Here is a 14249-nt window from a genome sequence, read left to right on the forward strand (position 1 = left end):
CGGGAGTTAACAGTTATGCGAAGGTTATCGGAGTCCAAACGAAGCCAAGGTCACAATGTATATAGCAGGGTCAAATCGGAGTCAGGAGAGATCCAAAAGTCAATTTTTTTTCAATAAATCCACAGAGTTAACGCAAACTGATTAGTACGCAGCAAACAACACGAAACAACAAACAAAAATGGCACCATAAATATAATGCCGTTTTGATTTTTTACTGTTGTAATTGTATCAGTTGTAATTGTACGTTTAAAAATTACAAACACTCATTTACGTTATTTCATTAATCCAGAATTTCAACATAGCTTATATTGGTAAAACATATTATTTGGATAATGTGGTACATAATATATTTTTGAATACAATATTATATTGTATACAAAAATATACAATATTATATTTTATATAATATTGGATTATAAAAAATACTAAACGCAAGATTCCCGCAAGGATTATAAAGAAATATGTATTCAAGTTCACGAATTAATTTACTATTCATTTTCGTTACGAAATTTCTTGATTCAGCAACAGCTTAACGATCAAAACCCGCGATAAAAGCTATGCAACAGCTTAACGATCAAAACCCGCGATAAAAGCTATGCAATAGCTTAACGAACAACGCCCGCAATAAAAGCTATGCAATAGCTTAACGATCAAAGCCCGCAATAAAAGCTATGCAATAGCTTAACGATCAAAGTCCGCGATAAAAGCTATGCAATAGCTTAAAATCCAAGTTAGAAACAGCGGAAGGTAAGATTTAGGTACATAGTAAGTACAGGGGTCGTGCAATGACAAAGATTGAAAAACACTGCTTAACATTACGTATATATGTAATTAGATATCGAACACGGTTCCTGGTAATTGTATAGTATTGTTTACATGATTACAAATGGTTAATAAACTAGTAGGCTAATGTTAAAGTGTAAAGTCAAATGTATTTTGCTTTGTTCTATGTTCATGCGTAATGACATTTTATTTGCACAGGATTATAAGATATACCTATTATATAAGATTATAAAATTGATTTATTAAAGTATGTTATGAATTATAATTAAACCAAATAAAAATGTAATAAGGAAGTAATACACATTTAATCAAATTAAGAATAAAATTTGAAAGCTTCTTTATAGCAATATAGGTGGAAATAAGTTTCTGTGCAGCTTTGAATACAAATATATTATGGCTATTTATCATTTAAAAAGTTTTATATTTCGTCTTAAATTTAAGAATAGTTTTTTTGATCTGTTTAGTAACGCCATCTATTGAGCAGTTACTTATAATAAATTGCGCATAGAAGGTAATGGTAGTGGAATATAGCGCCATCTGTTATTCAGTAGCATAACTATTTCGAAGAAGACTTATAATGATAACAATATAGTTTTACATAACCACGTTAGATGTCAGTCTTTGGCAAGTAAAAGATGTATATTTTAATTTTGATTTATAGAATTATTAATTATACTTATTAGGCAAAAATATTGCAGTTAACAAAATTTATAACTATTCTAACTTAAAATATGTTATATTAATGTGAATCATTGTTATTTTGCTTATATGTCTACATTTTGATCATGAACGTATATCCCGTATGGTCTAGTGGCTAGGATACCTGGCTTTCACCCAGGAGGCTCGGGTTCGATTCCCGGTACGGGAAAGTTTTTTTTGTCCACTAATCACTTTTTATTAATAACTTATAAAATGTAACTTTTGTACGTTAGGTGGTTAGACTCTTGTTTTATATGACTGTGGAAGATGTTTTTTTAGCATTGCGAGCGGATAAAGTGTCGTTGGGTACGTCTGTGCGAGTTGACAATTGTGCGAGTGCTAAAATATATTTTTAATCAGCTCTAATTTTTGTTTTTATAATAATCTTTAATTTATTTTTAATTTTCATTAATATCCTTTACAAATTTATATTTTATACACAATTATGTTTTTTAAATTAAAAAAATGAATGATATATAAAAACTCCTTGGTTAAGATTATTTGTCACTTTTTAGTTCGATTGGCGATTTAAGTGTGTTTTTATCTAAAATTTACGTGTTTTGTAAATTATTCGAATATAAATCAAAACATGAAAATGAGCGCGCTTACATAAAATAAAAAGCAACAACGCGCAGTGTTACATTGCGCTGTGAAATTTGCGGGCGTTATTAAAATAACAAATTTTCTATTACCCTGATGAAAGTGGACATAAAAGCAGGATAATTTTATTAGGTAAGTCATTATATCGTCGTCGGTGCATCAATTTTTAAACCGAGTTTATTCAATTACTCATACGTTTTAGTTGCTAAAAATTGCCACATTGAAACTATTAAATAAATTGTGTAATATAAGTAATCATATTTAGGATTCCTAATCTATAAGACTTCTTTAATCCTTTAATCCTTAAAATTTCAACTGTGAAAATCTATAATTTCTGCGGTCGTTTCATTTTGATAAAGTTGTACCTAAAATATTATATTTTATACTTAAGTATTATTAGTCATTTATAGAAAGAGAAAAATTTTCCTTGTAACATGTTTTGGCTTCTAAACCAATGAGAAACAAACCTTCTCATAATTAAATCGTTAGATTCGTAAAGTTATGTAAAACGTTCTTTCATAATATTTACGTATACAGTGATCTCATTTTGCTACCAAAAGAAAATAAACAATCATTCGTACATTGGTACTTGAAGTATGCCTCTAGCCAAATAAAATAAATAGAACGTTTGCTTACATAGTGGCAATAAATATGTACATATTTTAACCAAATATCATAATTCTCATTCAAATACGTAATGCAACATTCCCAAGATATTGATTAGTTTAGACTTCACGCATGCATGACTTACACGCTGGAAATAATAAAATTATAATGATCTGACGATTTGAACGTGGCGTTAGGGAGTCACCGAACGGGTAAGGGAGAGGGTCGAAAACTTGCAAAAAAATCGCTACTTGAATAAGAACCGTTTTACCCTCGACCTCTTTCATGATGGACTTGAAGCCGTTAAAAGACAAATATATAGAGTCTTGGACCCCATTCCCAGTCCAAATCCACAAGCTGTGTAATTCCTGTTCTTTTTTTTTTTAAACTTTAGGCAACCTTTTAATTTCCAATTTGTAATGTATTTTCTGTTATGTTATTAATTGTGTACATCTGTGTGTCTTCATTTCTAATTGAAATTCCATGTTATTCTTTTTTGGCCTGTGTTATCTATAAGTTGTGTTGCATGTAATTTTGTTAATGAAGCAATAAATAAATAAATACATAAATAAAATAACAATTATTATCCTAAGTACCATGGTCCATGACATTTATCTATTAAATATCTTTATGCCTTTGGGCCGGATCTTAGGCTATATAACTATAGTAATACAATAAATGTTTATTGTTTTATGTATTTAATTACGACTGCTGTCTTAATAAATTAAATGTCAATGCTATTTTCATTATCTTATCTGTGCGTGACAAAACATTGAATGGAAGGAATCAGAAATATATCAGACGGAATAATATTGTAATGTTTTTTTTATATTTTAATGTTTAATAGGTTAATAGTGAATAGAAGTGTGAGTTGATTTCACAGTAGGTTTATCGCACATCGTAGGACAGCGAATGGATACGATCCTATGACGTACATATTCCTAGGAGATAAATATATTAATAAATTAATATAAAAATGATAACGAATAAACGAATTAAAAGATCATGTATTGTCGCATAGCGATTTGATACGGTGCGAATCTACATGTCTCGATCTTCAGTTTGTAGAAGATTTTGAATATAATAAATATAATAAAATAGGTACATACTACATAACGCTGTTCCCTCAGCCACCTCAGGCACCACGGGAAGACAAGGGGAGAACCTATTCTATGCCTGGGCCTCAAGGTATATGCATATACATATATTTTTGTATTATAATAAAATGGTTCACAAAATGTTTAAGAATATAGAATTTATATATTGATTCTTATTTCACAGATGGAGAACACTTTGGTTTAAAGGGGGTTGAAAAACGTCATAGGGACGCACTGGATACAATATCATGACGCACAAGGTGCATACTGTGAAAATATGGAAGTGAGTGCAAATGATGTTAGCGTGGAAGAAATGACCTATATGGAAACGCCGGTCATGGTAAAGCTGGGAAAAGATAGAATACACAAGTAAATAAGGAAAAGACTATGTATTGTTCATGCAGGATATGATAGAGTCATAAATGCGCCCGTTGATTTACGAATCGAGAGTTACTAGGCCAATTTATCAAGTTAGAACAAAGTAATTATCAGTTATTATTCGTTTTCTAGGTAATACATCTCCGGGTCAAAGGTTTTGTGCAGAAATTGCAAAAACAACAAAATTATTTATTATCTACTGACAGCAAAACACACTTAAAATTGAAGAGAAAACACTGATAAACTTTTAAGTTTATCGCTATTCTTCGCATATAAATTGAACTAATCATTTTAAATAAAAATAAGAATACTTAAGACGATGTAGGTATTTCTATAAAATTCGTACTTATTATTATAAATAAAAATAAGGATAACTCGGTGTAGGTATTATTATAAAATTCGTTCTACTATGTTGGTGGTAAAGGAGATAAATTCGAGGTATTTCAACTTAGTCGTCAGTGGTAGCAAAGCATTTGTGGCTGACCTCAGATAGGACTCTTATCTAGTTGATTACTTACAGAAATCTGTGGGCAACAGTAGTTGACATCAGGCGGCCTGTATGTTCCTTTGCTATCTTTATGGTATAGAATTAGGGGAATTAAATGTATTCAAAACCCCGACTGCTTAAAAATATAGCGTATGCTACTCACACAGTTTTCACGTATCCAACCTCATATGTCAAAATCCGTCGAGCCCTTTCGGCTGAAGGTCATGTCAAAAAATGAGACATATTAAGTACATACATGTCATACGTATATAAATAGACTCAGAAAACACTGCCCTTCGCAGTTAGTTTAAATATAAAAGTAAAAATTGTACTTCAGTCCTTTCAGTAGTTACCAGAGGTTTGTACTGTATCCAACACATGAATATCCGTATTGGACTAACTCTACTGTTAGTTATTTTCTTGATATTTTCTAAACACAGCGATTAGGCGAGACCTTCAATAAGACAGCGATAACTAATATTCAACTTAACGTAGCCCAACGTTCACTTAAGTACGGAAAACAATCACCTAAGTAATTCAAGGATATCTTCTGCTTTGACTGAACTAAAACGACGTTTTCCACATGTTAGCGCCTGCGATTAGTGAGCGCCTAGAATGATATAAATTTTTGTTATAAAATTTTAGTCAAACAAGGACGCGGTCCATTTGATAGTAAGTGGTCAGTGCCACCCATGGGCATCTATAACAACTTTATATAAAACACTTTCATTACCACTGCTGAGGGCTAAGGTATGGGCTATGTAAGGGCTAAGGTCATATGTAAGTAGCCGCCATTTTCGGCTTCCACCTTCCATCAAAATGTAAGAACTGTTTCGCGCTAAATAAGTGTTCAAAGATGAAAAGCAGTGACAGTCTAGTGGTTAAGAAATTCGACCTCTTTATCGAGGGGTCGGAGGATCAAAACCCAAGCATGCACCTCTGATTTTTTAAAGTTATGTGCGTATTAGAAATTATTTATCACTTGCTTAAACGATGAAGGAAAACATCGTGAGGAAACCTGAATTCCTTGAAATGCAAAAAAAAGTTTTCAAAAGTATGTGAACTCTACCAATTCGCACTTGGCGCGGTGGACTATGGCCTAATCCTGCTCATTCTGACAGAAGACACGTGCCCTTCAGTGGGACAGGAATAGGTAGATATTGACATGAACTAAATATATAGTTACATATTTCTTATGTTTTCCACGACAACCGGTGTCTTTGATAAACCCACACATTATGGCGAACGAGTCAGATTTGACGCTACAGCCAATGAGGAAGCGTTTTGGCAAAAATAAACTAAATTTCAGTCGAAAGGTAAATTTAAATAAACGTATGTTTAGTAGAATACTTACATATAAATATGTTGAGACATTTGCAAGAAACATCTGGCGTACATTCGTGGTAAGGAGTCGTGCCGTATGTTCTCGTTTTTAAATCATTCTCGTGGTGGGATGAATCCACGTTTCCTGAAAAAATCGTGACCCGAATACGAGTTAAAATAAGTAACTCGATTCTTAATGTATGTATGTACTAGGTACCTATCTAAATATACATAACTCAAAGGTAAAGGACTGACATAGTGATCTATCAACTCACAGGCCAAATCACTGGACGGATCGGGATGAAAAGAGACATGCAGGAAGATGTTATGAAGTAGGCATCCGATAAGAAAGGATTTTGATCAATTCTACCCCCAAGGGGATAAAATAGGGGATGAAAATATTACTTCGTAACGCGAGCGGAGCCACGGGCATAAGCTCGTTTAGGTATATTATTACAACTTGCAACCTAATGGAAAATTTGCATGTTTTCTATAGGTATGAGAAATTAATACATTATTGTGTATGGAAAATAAAATTGACGGAAAATAAAAAAAAATCCCATTATGGTCTCACTCCTGGGTACGGGTCTCCATTCAGAGTAAGAGTGGTTGGCGGTTGTTAGACTTCACAGAGTTGACATAGCTTTCAAATTTTTCAAAGATAAATTGAAATAATAGATAGTTTGTGTATAGAAATTACTTGGAAATATTGTGCAATACCATACCTTTTTCGACATGTAGAGCTAATATAAAAATTCTAAAATTAAGAACTCGTTACAATTGTAAAGTTTAAAGTTATTTAATGTTCTAGATTTAACACATTAAGTACTTACGAACGTTTTTATTTCAAAGCAAAGGACCAGTGCACCTGATGTTGTGTGATAACTCCTGTCCATGGACTGTTAATGTGTATGTATATAGGAGAAGAATGCTATGCTCTTTTCCAACTAGAACACAGCAGTTAAAATACATTTTCAAAAATACATTAGATCTAACATGTTTCAATCAAATGTACAATACATTTAAAATATAACGTACCTTCAAATTTTAAATGTTTACAGGTGACTTTTAAAACCTGATAGTCATTTGTCTCCTATAGGTCATGTCAGTCTTGTATCATATCATATCTTCGTCCCCCAAACGTATTTAATGAATGACCCCTTTAACCAGAATCCATGTTGGATACGCACGTTAGATAACATTCCCCGTAAACGTGCCACAGGCCTTCGATCATCACACCTCGACGTATTTATTTTTTAACGGCTGCGAATATACAAGTGTTGGGTTTTAACAGCAATCAGCCAGTCACTGTTCAGACGCGGACAGAGTACATTCGCGCCGCGCGCACGCGAATACAATTATTCCCGCCGTTTATTTAAAAACACGCGATTTTTAAACTGAAAGAAACGTTCCATTCCAACCTTATAGTATTCGAATTTTAAATATGCCTAAAATGAAATAAATGAACAATCAAATTGGTAATTCCTCTGCGTTTTTGCGAATTTACTGGAACATGTGCTAAACTGATATCGTGCTAAACATTACGGTTCGCATATTGTTTTCGATACAAATCTGTGATAGTCTACTGTTGTGAAACTTTTATTGCCTGTGTGTACTTAATATTTAATTTGACTGTCTGGTTTCGTGAAATTTATTTCGCGAAACGTTCGTATAACGGTCTTTATGATAGGTCCACATATGAAGGTGAGTGATTGAAACTTTATTTATGTTAGTAATACACGGTCATAATTTTACCGAGAGATAACTAATTTTATCACAAAATGACGTAAACTAACCTTAAAACACGAATGGAATAAAACAATATGTGTCAGCTATTATTAAGGACAATTTTAGTGACGATTTCAGCAATGTAGGTACCGACATGAAGCTATACGATAACACTACCGCTAGTAGAGTAAGGTCAAAGTTATTAACAGGAATAAAATTGTATATGTTTTGGGATAACTTTGGGATAACACGGGAAATAGTAATAAATGAACATTTGTGGATTTCACAAAGTATTTCTTTAGTGTTTTAGCTTGATATGCACAGTTTTAAACTTAATATGTAGCTATAACTATCGTTAATAGAGTTTAACGTGACAATGAACTAAGGTTAATTGTATTGCTTGATATCCGAATTGAATGAAAATAATCATGACGTGTAGACACCTACAATACCTATATATTTTAAAACGACTGCATTTAATTATTTATCTACTACTCGTTCGACTTCATCCGTGTTTATATTAATATACATATTTAAAAACCTATACAAATATGTATAAATATTTAACAAATGAGTTAATTGAGAAGATTTAACTTCTTTGAAACAAAATGAAAATAAAATAATATAAGTTTAGACTTAAAGTTTTTTGGGCGAAAATGTTTATAAATAGAATCGATTTATTGGGACTTAATTATACGTTTTTAATGTCAATTGGATAATTTAATATTTAAATAATACGTAGGTAATAATACTATTGATAAAGATGTGCCAGGTGTACCAGGGTGTTATTTAAATATAATTTTATATTTATCTTTTGATATATGGTCTTAAAAATATCAGTTCTGGGCGTGTTTCTCAGTTATAAGCCAATTCATACATTCAAATCCCACGAACGAGATTTGTTGAGCTGCAGTTCAATTGCAAATAAATGGCTTATAACTCACATTTAGTATCAAAGGAGTTTGTTTATATAGTGTTCATATACTGTTTTAAGTATTTAACGACTAAGGAATTTGTGAGTCAGTTCACTTCGATTTAAATACTAAAGCCGTTAGCTGACCTGCAGCTCACACATTTTTTTAAGGTGGTAGAACACTTCATGGTTCAACTAAGGAAGAAAAAACCACAATCACATCTATTTTTTCTTTGTGTCAGCACTATAATGTGCTGCAGTTTTCTGGTTTGAAGGGCACACCCAAACGAAGGCACAAGAGACAAACACTTATACCAGGCATTTCAACTCAGTCCACGGGGGCAGTATCAAATATATGACCAACTAATCCTACATAGAGATGATTATAGATGTCTATGGACAGATGTGATCACTCATTATCACGTTGACTCCATTCTTGTTTACTACATACATATTATTAAAAAGACAATCACATGATTTAGGTAATAAATATATTTTATATATAAATATATTTATATAACAACGACATAGATTAGTAAAGATACTTCGCCGCCTTAAAATTGAATGTTCTTTTTTGAATTCTTGACAAATAAACACATCTTTACGAATAAATAACTAATACTACGTAATTTACGTAATAAATAAATAATTATTTCAAATATTTTAGGGACATTTTAGCACGGAGACGTGGCAAAACATTGTTACGCAACTATTTCAATTCTCAAAACTGGGTACATTTTCTTGTTAAGAGTGACTAATCTTTACTAATCTATGAACAACGGAAAGAAGTTTTACTTCCAAACGTTTCGTGTTTGTGTGTAAATTAGTGAATAAAAACCGGTACAAGGATTACGGCTTACCTTTCAATGACATTTATATTCCGCGCTCCTTTCTTAACTTCCATAAATATTTATGTGCTAGTTTTCTCTTTTTACAACACCCTAAATGTTGTTTAAACAAGTATTCGCCCACATATCTTCCCACGTAAATACTACGGGGTTTTTAGGAGGAAAAAACAGTCATGGTATCCTTTAAAGTTTTACGTAAAAAATCAGCTTTCACTGACATTAATTTCGTGCTAAGAAACAGAGGTGAAAAGTGAAAACATTTTAATTTTATTTACTTGTAATGTATATAAAATAGTTATAATATTCACTGGTGGTCACAGTCATCGGGTGTGGTTGAGTATTCCCGTCATATTATCTTTTCATATCGCAAACCATTATTGACTAGTTCTGTTATGTCCATACTAAATAGTGACGTCATAAATTAAATCATCATTAAGCTATTAATGTCTCACTGTGAGAGTCGGATTTCCCCGAAATGAGAGATTTTGTCATAGCTCATCACGTTAACCACGTGTGTGTTTCTATAACACATACACCCGTCATTAATAATCGATCTATCTAACTAAAGATCGAAATTTGACGAGTCTAGTATAAAGAAATTGTGAAATGTCAACCTTTGATTATTAATACGGTATGTAATACGGTTATTTGTGAGCTACGGAGATTTCCTTAAGTTGTTTTCTTTCACTGTAAAATAATTTCTATCTTATAATTATATTATATTATAATAAAAATATTTTCTATTGTCATAGTCGAGAAAAGACACCAGTGGATATTTATTTTGCCGAATAAACAATAAAGACAGACATACCCTTGAAGTAGATAACATAATGTAATTAAATATGAACTTGGGTTAATGAAAACGTTATTTAATCTTCATGTAAACCAAAACACGTTTGTGGCCACACTTGAGATAAATGATGATAAAAAGCAATTTTGGCGGTAGGTACTTATAGATGACGATTTAATAAGCGGACCTCACATATGAAAAACACGTGAGTCGGTATTATCTATGTCCAATATTGTGCAAGTAATAAAAAATGTAATAAATATTTTTTTTATAATATAGGAGTAGCAAACGAATCTGCCGTCTACCTAATGATGAGTGACTACTGCCGCTCATGGACATCTGTAATCAGCCCCAGATAAGATGAGTATCCTCACTGAGGTCGGCGACAAATACGCCGCTACCCCTGAAGACTAAGTTGGAATGCTTCGTGTAAGTATATCTCTCTTACCACACCCTACAAAACAGAACACAGCAGCGCTTAACACTGCTGTTATTAGGCACAAATAGGTGGGATAGTGGTGCCGCGGAGTCGAACCGCAAAGAGTTCTATCACCTTCAAATAGGTATATAAAGTTTTTATTCAAAAGACTAACTAAACTGATTGTAATATAGATGCGCACTCGTTACCTAATAATAATGTTTTCCGCTGAAATGACACAGTACTGTAAACGTAATCACTTATTCGTAATGACCTGTAATTTGCTGGGAACCTACACTTTGAATAACAAATTGTGGTTATTTTGCAATTATTATATTTAGGACTATTTTGCTATTGTGACTGTTACAAAAGTTGAACAGTTTAGGTAGAGACCAAGCTCTACCTATGTTAAACACCTTCTACCTACTAACAGCAGTGTTAAGCGCTGCTGTTCTGGTTTGAAGGGTGTGGTAACGAAGACATTTTTCCGAGGTATTCCAGCGTAGTCCTCAATGATAGCGCTGTATCTGTAGCCGATCTCAGGTTGGAATATAATTCAATCTGGGATTGATTACAGTAATCCATGGGCGAAAGTAGCAACTTAACATCCGGTAGACTGCATGCTTGTCTTCTACTGCTGTACTATAAAAAGAATTGCTTTTAGCGTGAATCAGTTCTGCATTTTGGTGGTAGAGTATGAATGCAATCTGACCTAAATATAAGGAAACTATCTTAGGCTTCGAAACTTGCATCTTCGATAGGAATCAAGTAGAACCTCCGTTCTATATAGAGTTGGTTTGAGATCTCCATGGGCGGCATTCCGCTTATCATCAGGTATATTGCAAGCTCCATTTATACTTCAATCTTAAAACATGTAGTGATGTACTCGTAGAATAAATGCAGTCAATGAATATAGTAAGTCAGTGTTACAAGTAGTATAAAACTAACAAACTATGTCATATGCATGCATATATATGTATATCAAGAATGCATACCTTATCACCATTGCTAATAAACCGTGATAACCGATTAAAAACACACGAATAGGCTAGGCTTACTCAATCGATTGAGCTGTTTTGATGTCATTCTGATTTTACTTATTAGAAAATGAAAAATAGGTGCAGCTCATTCCTGAATAAATAGTAAAGACATTTTGGGAGATTAACAAAAAATCTCCAAAGGTGGTAGAACTATTGTGTTACTTTACCTAATAAATGTAGTTTTAAGTTCTGCTGTTTTCTAGTTTAAAAGGCAAAGTTAGAGAGGTAAAGTCCGCGTCAAACTGCTAAACCGCTCTGAAGTTATTGCGAGCAGGTGTAGTCATACAATTTGCAATGACGACGCGATTCATTTCTATATTCAGAGCGGACTAGCAGTTTTACGCGGACTATACACTTACTTGAAGTATGTCAATTTAGGGGTGTCACCTCCTCAAGGGTGTCATGAATAACGCATTTATAGACGACTCTCGTCTCAACTGGAGTTGATTATATACTACGCTTGGGCGGCAGGGCCCATTAACCCATAGATGTATTGCATGTTTTTTGCTGCATCGATTTAAAAAGATATTCATTGTTTACTAAAATGTAGTTAATAATACTCGTACCTATAAACATAATTATTTATAACAACCACATGTGTACATTATTGTAGGTACATTTAAAATTATAAACACGTACATAAATGAAACGCATAAGTAACATTGTATGCTATGCAATAATAATAATATTAATATACCAACACGTTTTTGTTTGCGTGAACCAGTGTACACATATTTTCAATGTGTACAATGATACACATTATATTTACGCCATTGATGGTAAGTGGTTACTGCCGCCCATAGACATCAGTAAGCAACCCAAGATAGAATTAGACATTCCTACCTGAGGTCGGCTACAGATGCATCGCTACGCCTGAGGACGAAGCTGGAACGTCTCGGAAGAGTAAGTCTTCCTTACTACACCCTTCAAACCAGAATACAGCAGCGCTTAACACTGCCAATTTCAAGCACAAATAGGTGTGGCGGTGGTGCCGGAGTTGAACCACAAAGGGTTGTTACCACCATTATAACTTACGCTACTTCGACCGTCTACCAGATTACCCTGTTATAGACTTGAGTATGAACAGATAGATAATGTCGACAAGAAACTGATCCTGAAAAGCATGTTTTTTTTAATCACAATTGGACGAATAAACATAGTAGAGTAGTAGCTAATCACGTTAGCTTCACTTTAATTGTTCTCTATTTCAAATTTCAAGTTACGTCTTATATAAGTGACATTTAACTTTCTCCGTTTCCAAATTCGTTTCGCTCGAACTGTATCAGCTTATTTGAACGATTTTCAATACACGTTTCGGGTTGCGTAATAATAAGCGGTGTCTTCTCTCCTTATGTTTTATCTTGATGGGACAAACTGTTATTATAACATTTCTTTTCTCAAAATGTTAGTATTCTAAAGGAAGGACGTCGCTAGACCGTGGTACCTGGGGAGGGAATTTCATATATGCAGCGATTTTTTATTTCTATGCCGGGATCCAACAATCGAAAACATTTTTTTATAATATAGGAGTAGCAGACGAGCATGCAGTTCACCTGATAGTAGGTGGCTACCACCGCCCATGGACAACTGTAATCAACCCCAGTAGGATTAGTTAGCCGCTACTCCTGAGAACTAAGCTAGAATGCCTAGAAAAAGTAGTAACACGGCTGTTGTTAGACGGAAATCGGGGTGGTGCCGCCGGAGTCGAACCACAAAGGGTTCTACCGCCTTCGTGTGTATTGTGTAATTGTTTTATTTTTGGGGAATGGACGGACAGCACCCCTTTTCTTCGTGGTTCATATACAAAAGATAAAACAACCACACCCATTTCTGTCTTATCAAGCGCAGCTATTTAGTTCTTAGAAGTAGTAATGTATTTGTTGTCGACTCAGAAAGGACTCTAACCTCTTTATTAACTGCAATTGCTAGATTTTTACATGTTTTGATGTACAATAAATTGTTTTGTTTTGCCTGTATTTATATCAAAACATAATTTTAACCAAAATAAAGAAAAGCCATATGGCGTATCGTCATACAACTCCTCTTAAAATCACAAAGAAGTTTTATAATTTTCTTTTGTATAATCAAAATCTGTTCCGATGTTTTAGATCATTCGTGCAAGCGATTTGTCTGTCAAACAACCTAAATACTAAAAGAATAAATAATAGTTAAAAAAAACTAAAAAATACGCTTTTATAAAAAATTCGACCAAAAAATGAAAAATAAATAATAGTTTAAAAAAACTAAAAAAATACACTTTTTATAGAAAATCCAACTAAAAAATAGAAAATATTTTTTTTTAAATTTGAATTAAGAATAGTGTAAATAAGATAAAAATATTATTTATTGTAAAAAAAGCGTGGGGTGCATGGTGTCAATAGTTATAAATATTTTATTGATAGATAGGATTATCATTTTGATAATATCTTAAAAAGCACCCCACGCTTTTTTTACAATAAATAATATTTTTATCTTATTTACACTATTCTTAATTCAAATTAAAAAAAAAATATTTTCTATTGTTCAGTTGCATTTTCTA

At 32.9% G+C, this 14249-nt stretch overlaps 1 protein-coding gene and 1 non-coding gene across 4 annotated transcripts in view; both read left to right on the plus strand.

The window, feature by feature from the left end:
• Positions 1 to 1579: 1579 nt before the first annotated feature.
• Positions 1580 to 1651, plus strand: TRNAE-UUC (transfer RNA glutamic acid (anticodon UUC)). Its single transcript has one exon. It is a non-coding gene; the product is annotated as a tRNA-Glu (tRNA).
• A 5634-nt stretch (positions 1652 to 7285) lies between these two features.
• Positions 7286 to 14249, plus strand: part of LOC140744272 (ATP-sensitive inward rectifier potassium channel 12) — a 59779-nt gene continuing 52815 nt past the window's right edge. For all 3 annotated transcript variants that reach the window (XM_073075818.1, XM_073075817.1, XM_073075819.1), the window contains exon 1: positions 7286 to 7677. The gene's annotated coding sequence lies outside the window, so the exon portion shown is untranslated. The remainder of the gene's footprint in view (positions 7678 to 14249) is intronic.

Source organism: Epargyreus clarus, unplaced genomic scaffold, assembly GCF_041222505.1.
Source record: "Epargyreus clarus isolate Ecla_fem2 unplaced genomic scaffold, WU_Ecla_fem_2.2 ptg000008l, whole genome shotgun sequence".
In the NCBI taxonomy this organism is placed as follows: Eukaryota; Metazoa; Arthropoda; class Insecta; order Lepidoptera; family Hesperiidae; genus Epargyreus; species Epargyreus clarus.